This window comes from Falco cherrug, chromosome 8 (genome assembly GCF_023634085.1).
Source record: "Falco cherrug isolate bFalChe1 chromosome 8, bFalChe1.pri, whole genome shotgun sequence".
NCBI classification, from domain to species: Eukaryota; Metazoa; Chordata; class Aves; order Falconiformes; family Falconidae; genus Falco; species Falco cherrug.
In genome coordinates, this window is record NC_073704.1 from 38,285,791 (window position 1) to 38,295,811 (window position 10,021).

Genomic DNA, 10,021 nt, shown 5'->3' on the forward strand with positions numbered 1-10,021 from the left:
GTATTGAGTACGGTTGCCAGGAACACAGGAACCCATTTTCTCCTACCCCCTCCTGAATGCTGATGGCAAGGCTGTATTTTATAAACACTTTCCAATTATTTCCCTTGGGCTGGATGAGACACACACTGGTGAGCACTTAGAAGTTCAGCATTTTCTCCGAGATCTGCAGCAAGTGCCAACGTGAAAGCTCTCTCTGCAGGGCACAGTGTATTTGAAACTGAGATTTCCTCGGCTCCCCGCAGCATCTCACAAATACATCTCGCCAAGGAACTCTGCTCTCCACAAATCGACACCATTTACATTTGCCTACAAGGTCCTCCAAGTGCCCCAGCACTGGTGGTAGGTCACATGAAGAAACCCTCAACTACCTAATTATAACACTAAAACGTATGTGTGTCTAAAAGCTCTGCATGAATACTCTACTCCTTGAGTATTTTAACAACATAATCATCTAGTGCAATGAATAATAATATCACATTATATGGACAATGACGCTTAATAGAAAATCTTCGTCTGAATCTATATGAGACCCTGTGTTTGCTACATCCGTACCAGAGGAGGAAATGACAAGCACAACCCACGTAGGTATTTCGACAATACCACTCCACCTGAGCCTGGCACGCCTAAAAGAAAATTTGGATTTAGAAAAACACTGCATACCAGAAAGGAAAAAAAAAAGCTGACAGCAGTCTCATTTTGCACCAGTAATTTACATTCTGGTTTTGCACTGCAAGGTGGTTTTATGAGCCAAAATAAAGTATTTTTAAAAGTTTTCTCATGTCGGTGAAATCCATTTCTTTCTTTCACAAGTCAAGTATTCCAAGAGCAGTCACAGACCCACCTGAGAGCTAAGTGTCCTTGATGCTCCATTCAGACACCTGTGATTAACTGAAGTGCTAAAACCCTTATATTGTCATGGCTTCATAAGAAAATGTCTGTGAATGTAAGGAGACCCTCACAAGCACTCAGTCTGGCCACGTACTCCCACTGTTTTGAAACGTAACATGCATCTTGCTAAAAGAAGTGATCTGCCACAGAAGCAGCTATTGTTTCAGTAAAAAAAAAGAAAAAAATATAGAGAAATCCTTGAAAAATACCACAATGTTGTCATGTGTATCTTTATCTCCAGAAAACTCCTATGCCAGATCAAAGAGAGGATCTGTATGTAGAGACCTCTGTTTGAGCACCTGAGTTTGCTACAACAACGAGATCAGCGGTATTACCATATCCCATTTTGAGAATCATTTTTTGGGCTTGCTGATTATCCTGGAGCATTCAGTAGCCAGAGTTCAGACCCCGCCTTTGATTCTTGCAGAAACTTGTGCATTCAGAACAAGTATAACATATGCACCAATTTATCTTCATTATCGCTCTGTTTTCAGTGACTAGAACAGTCGAAACACGCCAGATTTTAGTCTTATTTATGATACTCATGAGAGTCCAGATATGTAACTAAATACATCCATATCACTAAAACATCACTAACTTCATTTCTTCAATTATAAAATGGGAATAATAATGCTGAGCAGTCCCCATTGCTCATTTAATGGAATAATTAACTAGAGACAATTTATGTTCCAATTTAGATACCCCTTATAACAACAGCAGAAATAAGACAGTTTCACAGCGAGGAAGTGATGGTGCGGTGCCTTCAAGGCAACTGAGAGCCACCAGCACCCGCTGAGGCACAGTGTTGCAACAGAGGGGCCACTGCTCAGGTTGTGACTTTGAACCTGCACATCAAATAACAAAAGCGTAAAGCCATATGAAAGCTTTTTCATCAAGAGGAACATTCCAATTTGTTCAAATCCGTAGAAGCTAAAATTACTGACTGGTCTACCTTTATGCTGATTAGAAAGCTTTACGTAGACTCAACTTATTTTGCAAGCTCTACAAAGCTTAGCCTAAACAGCTAAGTTATTAGATACTGAAATGTTTTACATTAATCAAGAAGTTAGATGTAATCAATTATTTTTCCAAAGAGCTCTGCGGAGTTACACCTCTGCAGATGTAGCTTTTGCCTGGAGATACTTTTTCTTTCTTTAATATACAGTTTGGTAAGGAGAGGAGTGTCAGAGGCAGGAGGGGCTGCAGACCCCAAGAAGGGCTCTGTGCAACTGCAGGTGGGCTACCACAAAACGAGCGTTAGGCTACATTTACCATATGTTCGTAGGTTGCCGTTAGGGTACTTACTGAATAAAGGTTACTGCTCAATGTTACTTCTGCCTAGGCTTTCAAGATCACCATGACATACATTAAAGAACATTTCCATGCACATTTCCTTTGTGTTAACAGTCAGTAGAGTACTTTGCTGATGGTAAAGTGGAACTCAGTCATTTAATGATTTATGCTTCAGATTCCTTGTGCGCCATTTACAGCTATGAACTTTAACATAGGAATTTAGGGGTATTTCAGAAACTATTAGCTTAACGATCCCTTGTTAGGATCCTCAAATGCCAGAACTCTCAAATGGTCTTTTTCAATTGTAAGGTCAGAACAAACATACAATCAAATTGCTAAATACGACATACACAGGAGCCACACATCTGTGTTCCTATGGAAACCACTTCAGTTCTATTTGAGGTTGACATTTATTCATTTTTCCATTATTTTACCAACTCTCAAAAGTCACCTGTTTATCTAAAATTTTCAAGTTCCAAAGGCTGATCTCGGTACTGGCAACACTTTCTTTGAAGCACACTTAAAGAACAAAATGTCTTTTCATTCATGAATATTGAACGAACAGTGGTTTGGTTGGGATTACTATAGACATCAGAATCTAAAAAGAAACCAAATGCCTAAAATTTATGATTTTTAAAATCTCAGCTGAGTCACTCTTGCCCTTCACACTTCTCCTCTACACCTTCCAACAGGATACTGTGCTACTTCAGCAATTAATTTACACAGCCATTTCTTCGTTTTATTGCAAGATGACTGCTCAGCCAGGATTTTTCCCCTTGATGTACCCATCTTGCCTGATTTTCCTTGCTACATTTATAGCAAAGTCCGTAGACATGTTATGCTTCACAAGGTTTTTTTATATGTGCAGGAATTCATATCAGTGTAGTTTGGGAAGACTGAACCAATTTAGCTAAAAACAGGAATTGACCCAAAGTGCTGTCAAACTTAAAACCTGAACTTCTTTGATCTTTCAGATGAACATACCAATCTAATGAAAAGTGGCATTCCTCTGAACTTCCCTATCGCATTCACAACCAAAAAGAAAATAAAACATGTTCATAGGAGATTACAGGTCCAAAACGAGGGAGCCAGAGGAACAGCAGTTTCCGCACGGGTGGGGTAAGGCCATCACTCATTAAACAGCACATTTTTTTGCAATTATTTTGGATTATCAGAGACACTACAAAGATTTATTTTTACCAGTTATATTTTAATATTTTTCCATGACTATTATAATAATAAACTATGATAGAGATGTCTAAACAACAGAACACAACTTTCAAACAAATAAATTCTGTCATTAGACATATTATGAGATTATTTCCAACTTCTTTTTAACATAAAGGAAGCAAGAAGTCAAAACAAGGTCGCTGCTAAAGCCAGACTACTCCAGAAGAACATAAAGCTGATTATTTCTTAACCTCTACAGACTTGCAGAGAAACATTTTTTAAGACTCGCCCCTCTCACTGGGAGTGTTATCTGGGAGGAGTGTCACCATTTACATACATTTTTCCACATTGCTGTCCATTCCCAGACAAGCATTTCCTCCTCTCAAACCTCATGGTCCCTAAAGCAGCCCCTGCAACTAAGCAGAATTGTCATCTATCAGCTTTTCAGTAGCTTACAGCAATTCGTTGACCCTGCCAAGCACTGTTTCAGAATAGATTGGTTTTAATCTCAAATTTCTGTTTTTATTTTCCCCTCATTAAACCTCAATTAATACCACTAGTCCAACTAGAAAGTTGGAGACCCTTTAATTTTTCCTTCCACTCCTACCTTCTCAATATACAGTTAATTTTTTCTGTATTTTTCCATGTTACTCCTGTAATTTGCTCTGCCAGCAATATAGCCTAGGTGTAGTTGTACAGCTCCAACGCATTTTTTGACCAATTTCTTGATTATTCCTAGAGTAAATAAAACAGCTTTGTCCTTCACGCATAAAATAGATTTCCTCCTGAACAGGCATGATTTGTCAGTAACCTTTGCAACGAGTCATTTGGAACTGGGCAGGGCACCTATTAGACCCCTCCATGGCCGCTGGCTTCATCGCTGTGTTGAAACACTGTAATTCACACCTCTCAGTCTTCACTCGTCAAGTCTCTCACACTGAGCTTTTGCGGTGGTGACTTCAGTCTTGGTTTCACTAGGACTCTTGCCTCCTCGCAGGCTACTACCTCTGTCCCACAGTGTTTCTAGTTTTGAAAATTAAAGTCGGAAGTAACCCATGAGTAACTTGGCCAATCCTAGCACCTTTGGTGCATCTGCACAGCGATTTCTACTTCTCACCACGACATCCTGCATGAATTTCAGTCCTGAATCAGTGTAGAGTTGTGACACCTCTCAGCTGTGCTTACGCCTAACTTCTAGAAACAATATTTTACCACTGTGTTGATACATATGGTCTGCAGTATCACCAGTGATGTGTTCTGTTGTCCCAGCTAGCTTCATGAACACATACTACCACTTCAAAAGGTTTCTCCCAAAAAAGTTTGCACTTCACAGAGCAAGAAAAACACATAAAAGAATGACTGCTAGTGCAGGAGAGGTCTCTGGGACTGTTACTGTTCCACCCCTGAGGTTGACATTATATTACAATGCCATCACTACATTATCAGCTACCCTGTGTATTTGCTGTAGTAGTTATTGCACTGGTTAGAAGCACTTTCACAGACAAAACAGCTTCCCTAAAGAAAAGCTTTTTATATTCCGAATTTGCCTTTGCAAATTTACATAGTGGCTCCTTCCTGAACTTTTGATATTTCACATTATCTAACAATAATGGTTTGCTCAAATACCATAGCTTTCACAAATCTTTTTGAAGTAAACCATGATTTAAGCCAACTGGAAATACATGTAAATCTGGCCTCAACCATGGGACTGCCTCTTCAAGGAGCCTACTATTTCGGTACAATTTTCAGGTAAGATTTGAAGGCTTCTTTTGCAGCCCCTGAGTTTCTCAATGGCTGACAAATGTACCTTTTACTTTTTAAATACTTAACTGGGAAAGCAGTTCAAAATCTTCGAAGATTCTAACACTGTTTGGACCCTCTTGTTTTGGAAATCATACACTACAGTAACTTGGAGTTGACCTCTAAAGGTCCTTGTCCAATTCCACTGCTCAAAGGGGAATTAAATTCAGAGTTAGATCAGCTTGCGCTGGAGTTTCTCAAACATACTGGTGAATTATTTTCTAAGGATGGCGATATCACAGCCCCTCTAAGCATCAGTACCATCTCCAAATGACCTCTCAACAGTACTATTTTGTTCAGTCTAGCTGGAGCTCCCCTTGCTGCAATACACGACCATTTCCAACTGTCATTTCACTGTGCGCCACCAAAAGCAGAGACAGCCTTCTCCCACCCACTGGGTAGAAACACTACTGCTCTCTATGCAGACCCTAGCAGCTCAGAGCCTGCATTCATTCAAACCACTGAACTTCATTATTCAGATGAACATGCACATTACATATAAGGGGATCCACATGCTTGTTGCCTTCTTGAGGGGGTTTTGGGGCTGGGTTGTTTGTTTTTTGTTTTTTTCATTGTTGGGTTTTTGTTTTGGTTTTTTTTTTGTTTTGGTTTGGTTTTTTTTACAATAAGATCAGGCACAGGTTACCAACCACACTCTGGTGATACCAACTTTGGGATGAGCCATCTCTGCTCTGTTGCTATCTTTGAGGGAGCCTGGGAAAGCCCCTAACTCAATTTTTTTTAAAAAAAAAAAAAGCTTTTAAGTATTACACTGATTATTCAGAACTTATCTTAATCTGAGGAGTGTTGACACACAGTGGTAGAATGACTGTTAATACTGCCAGCATAAAACAACAGACTCTGCAGGATTTCTAGTGCCAGCCATCAGTCCCTCAATACACTGAAAATCCATGATCAAACACTACAACATCACCCAATACATTGCAGGTACCTTTCCAAGACAGGCAGACAACCTAAGTCTACTGGCCAAGAAAGAGTGAGAGCCTGGACCAAGATTTTAAAACCAGAACTGCCCCCAGCCCACTGATTTCAGCCCCTCTGAACAGCAAGCAGCTCTTGCCTCACTTTGTGGCAAGTACAGGGAACTCTGCAATTTGGATGCTCAAATTACATATTCTGGTACCTAAGCATGAATTCATATGCCAAGCTTTAGAATTGATTTCTGAAAATCCAGGCTCCAGGTCAACTGAATCAGGAAGTAAATAGAGTAATCTAGGTTAATGCAGGAACAGTCAGGCTGGCTTGGGGTGTAGAGACAGTACTGCGCTGTCTAGGGGGGGGAAAAAGAAAGAAAAAAAGGCTGAAATGTAAAACTGCCTGAGACATACTATAAAACAGCAAAGGGGATAACTTTGTAACTAGCATAAAAGACAACAATGGCTCTGAAAGCTATTTGACATGAAAACAGAAGCACAAACGACATTAAAGATATGTTATTATGCTCAAAGCAACATAACAACTTTCCAGAGTAACATACATATAGAGATATGTTTCCGTAGATTCCAAAATTAACAACTTGATAGATTGAGGGGAATAACAATCTGTCATAAAGAGATCTTTTAAATGAGGCACATATGCACTGTAATACTTTAATTGTACATCTCTGTATTTCAGAAACACATCTGACCTTCTGCATACTAAGAATTCATTGATTTTCAATAATTCTTAGTGTTCAGCAGAATCCTTGAATCTCGGAGCAAGCCAACAGCAAGTATTTGTAAATCTGTCTTTTAAATGGTAAGTGCCTTAACAAAAGGTGTTTAAGCTCTTCCTTAGTAAATTTATCTTTCCAAAATTTAACAGTTACATGTATATCTGTCACAGTAGTGCTCAATCCTTGTGACTGCAGTTTTATGAAAATAACAGCTACACAGTCACCCTATTTCTTCAATAAATAGGAAAAGAATTTTATTTTTATCATTTTAGGACCAGGAAGTAGCTTAAACACAAGGGTTATTTGTAATGAAGCAGCAACTGAGTAAATAAATAAATTCAGCTGTCTACATGAGTTTGACTGATACTGAAATATTCTTCTGTGCCTTTGGGCTGAGCATCACATTGCCACGCACATGCAAAGGAAAAACCACCTCTCAAAAAGGGCTCCTCTTTGTCCTTGTTGGCTCTGATACGGCTCGTCGAGATGTGTATCAGCAGGATCACCTTTTTTCTTCCAGTTCTTGTTATTCCAAGGGGTGCAGGACCACTCGTACAGACACCAGGATGACTGGGAAGAGCTTTTCTTAAGATCAAGATATTCAAGTACTACCCTTATTTTTCTCATTTTTTCGCTCTGTTCCCTCAATTGCTTTTGTCAACGTATTATTTGTCTTCCCCTTTGTTTGATTCGCCTCCCATCACATACTCCTTTAGTTTTTAAGTCTTCTAAAGGAAGTATCTTGCATCAGAGGGGACATTTTTTCATAAAAATTTGGTTGGATTTCAAGACTGGCTATTTTGATTTTTGAGTAATGTTCAGCTCTTGCTTTATGTATTCTCTTTGAACTGTATATATTGTTTCCTTCTTTCCTTTTGTTCTTTTTTTAGTTTTAATCTGGAAGGTTTTTTTAAAGATACCTAGGACTCTTTCTGTCATCATACACTCACAGTGCTGCAGCAAACTCTGCAGTGAGCATCACAGACAGTACACTTCCCAACCAAATTAAAAGAAACTACATAAATGCCAGGACTGGGTTGGAAGCTAAAGGGCAGGTACCTACTTCAACATACAGTCTTCTAGCGGGCCACAGCACACACTGTCTCATCAGTAAACACATCCTAGTAGTCACTGACTTTGTTAGTAAAATATCACATTTTTTCTAGCAATTAAGAACATTGTTATGCATTTCTTTTTTTAAACACTATTTACTTACTAGGGCAAAAAAAAACCCCACGAACATTCTGAAAAAAAAAATTGTAGCACCACTACAATATTTTTTTCTTCCTTCTTAACAGCAGCATGAATTTTATTTCAGCAGCCAGCAAATAACATCAATTAGGAAGAGAAGCAAGATGTGCTACTATAAAAGGACATTATCTCCCCTTGGCTAAAATGACCTTTTTAAAACCAAGGTAAAACTTTTAATTAAAATCTGAGTTGCTTCTAGGACTGTCTTAAAACTAGGAACTTTTTATTAAATTGAGGTAATTATTAAGTACCAAACATGTCAGAGTTAGATGTAGGTTATATATATCACAACTGATTCGTATCAGCTATATAAATTTGTATAACAAGCAGATTGATGTAAGCATATCTTATTTGAAAAGTGAGACATTAAATCTAGGTCCATTTGTTTGTTACTATTGCTTTATGAATAAAATATGGCATGGCATGTCTATTTTATTTGCTTGTATACAAAATAGGGGTTCATTTATGACAAATTGATTAATGCATATAATACACTGGCTTGCAGTTGCCGAGTATTAAATACAGCAGAATTGCTTTTGGTCTTCTAAGACATTAATTTGTTGATAACCATACTAGTTGGATTTAAATACACAGAAGTCTATTCGCCTTTGTTTAACCTGGAGTAACAGAAGTCCTATTAATGCTAGTGGTCGTATGTAGCTAGACTCTTTCAGTACCGAAAAAAAAAAATATTCCTACACTTACATGAATTAAAGGCAGCTGTAACAGAATTTGAGTATTAACCTACCACTTGCATGAGATCTAGGGACAACTGAGCAGGCAAATGTGGGAAGAACAGTTACATTCCCCAAAAGGCCATACATACATATGTAAACCAACATTTCCATATCAGGTATGTATTGCGTATCTTATTCACAAGTCTTCAACCTTAATATTAGACAAATACTTTCCTAAAAATGTTATGCCTGGCTTAATGAGGCAGTTATTAAGCAGTTGTTGAAACTCATGCCCTTCTCCTCATACCCTGGACACAGATTTAGCAAGGGGAAGCATACTTGGCAGGAGGAACAGAGCAAGAGGACAACTTCTCCACCCTCCCTAATATGGCCAAACAGCAGAGACCACAGCAGTTTACGGCCACATCACAGGTATATTTCTGTTACAGAAGTAATCGCTTTATAAGCCACTTCCACCATACCCCGCTTGCTCCATCTGTGTTATAGCTGGTCATGTCCACTGTGGACAAGAACACCACAAAAAACACAAATAAAGCATTTTATTTATGAACCCAGGAGCAGACTGCCAGGCGTCGAGCAACAACTGCGCTGCCCAGCCAGTGAGGCAATTTCAGTGTTGGCAATGGAACTGAAGTCCATCGGAGCTCCATCTGCTGACATGGTCAACAAATGCTGCCAAAGCCCATCCAGAATTATCACATCCATAATTTCCATAGATCTTTCATCTTTGGCAGAGACCTGTCAAAAGTCTGAGCTAGTGACTAGTCACAGAGAAGGGAGTAAGACCAACTTTTCCTTATGGGAGATGACTGGTGGAGAATTACACACACATACACACACCCCCAAAAAAAAAAAAATATGGAGTGGAGTGGTACTCCCCGCAAAACAATTGCGGATTTCCTCTATCAAGGCCTTTTCCATGGATTTCAATGTAGGAAGGGAAAATAGGGGTCTATGTATGCATTTAACATGTATTAACTAAGGACCACAAAGAGTTTGCATAATAACTGTACACACGGAACAGTAATTTGTTGGAAGAAAGCCACACAGTCATTGGTGTGAGCTTCAATGCTGGGTCTCAATTCTGGTTCAAAGGTGGCCATTCCTTATGCAAGGGGTACTGATTTCCATTACTGGCACCAATGAACTTCAGTCTGTGCTAATGACAAAGCTTTGGATGCCAACAGTACCAGAAGGCTCCAGAACTTTATAATGCTTTTAAAACATTACTATTTATTCTTTACCA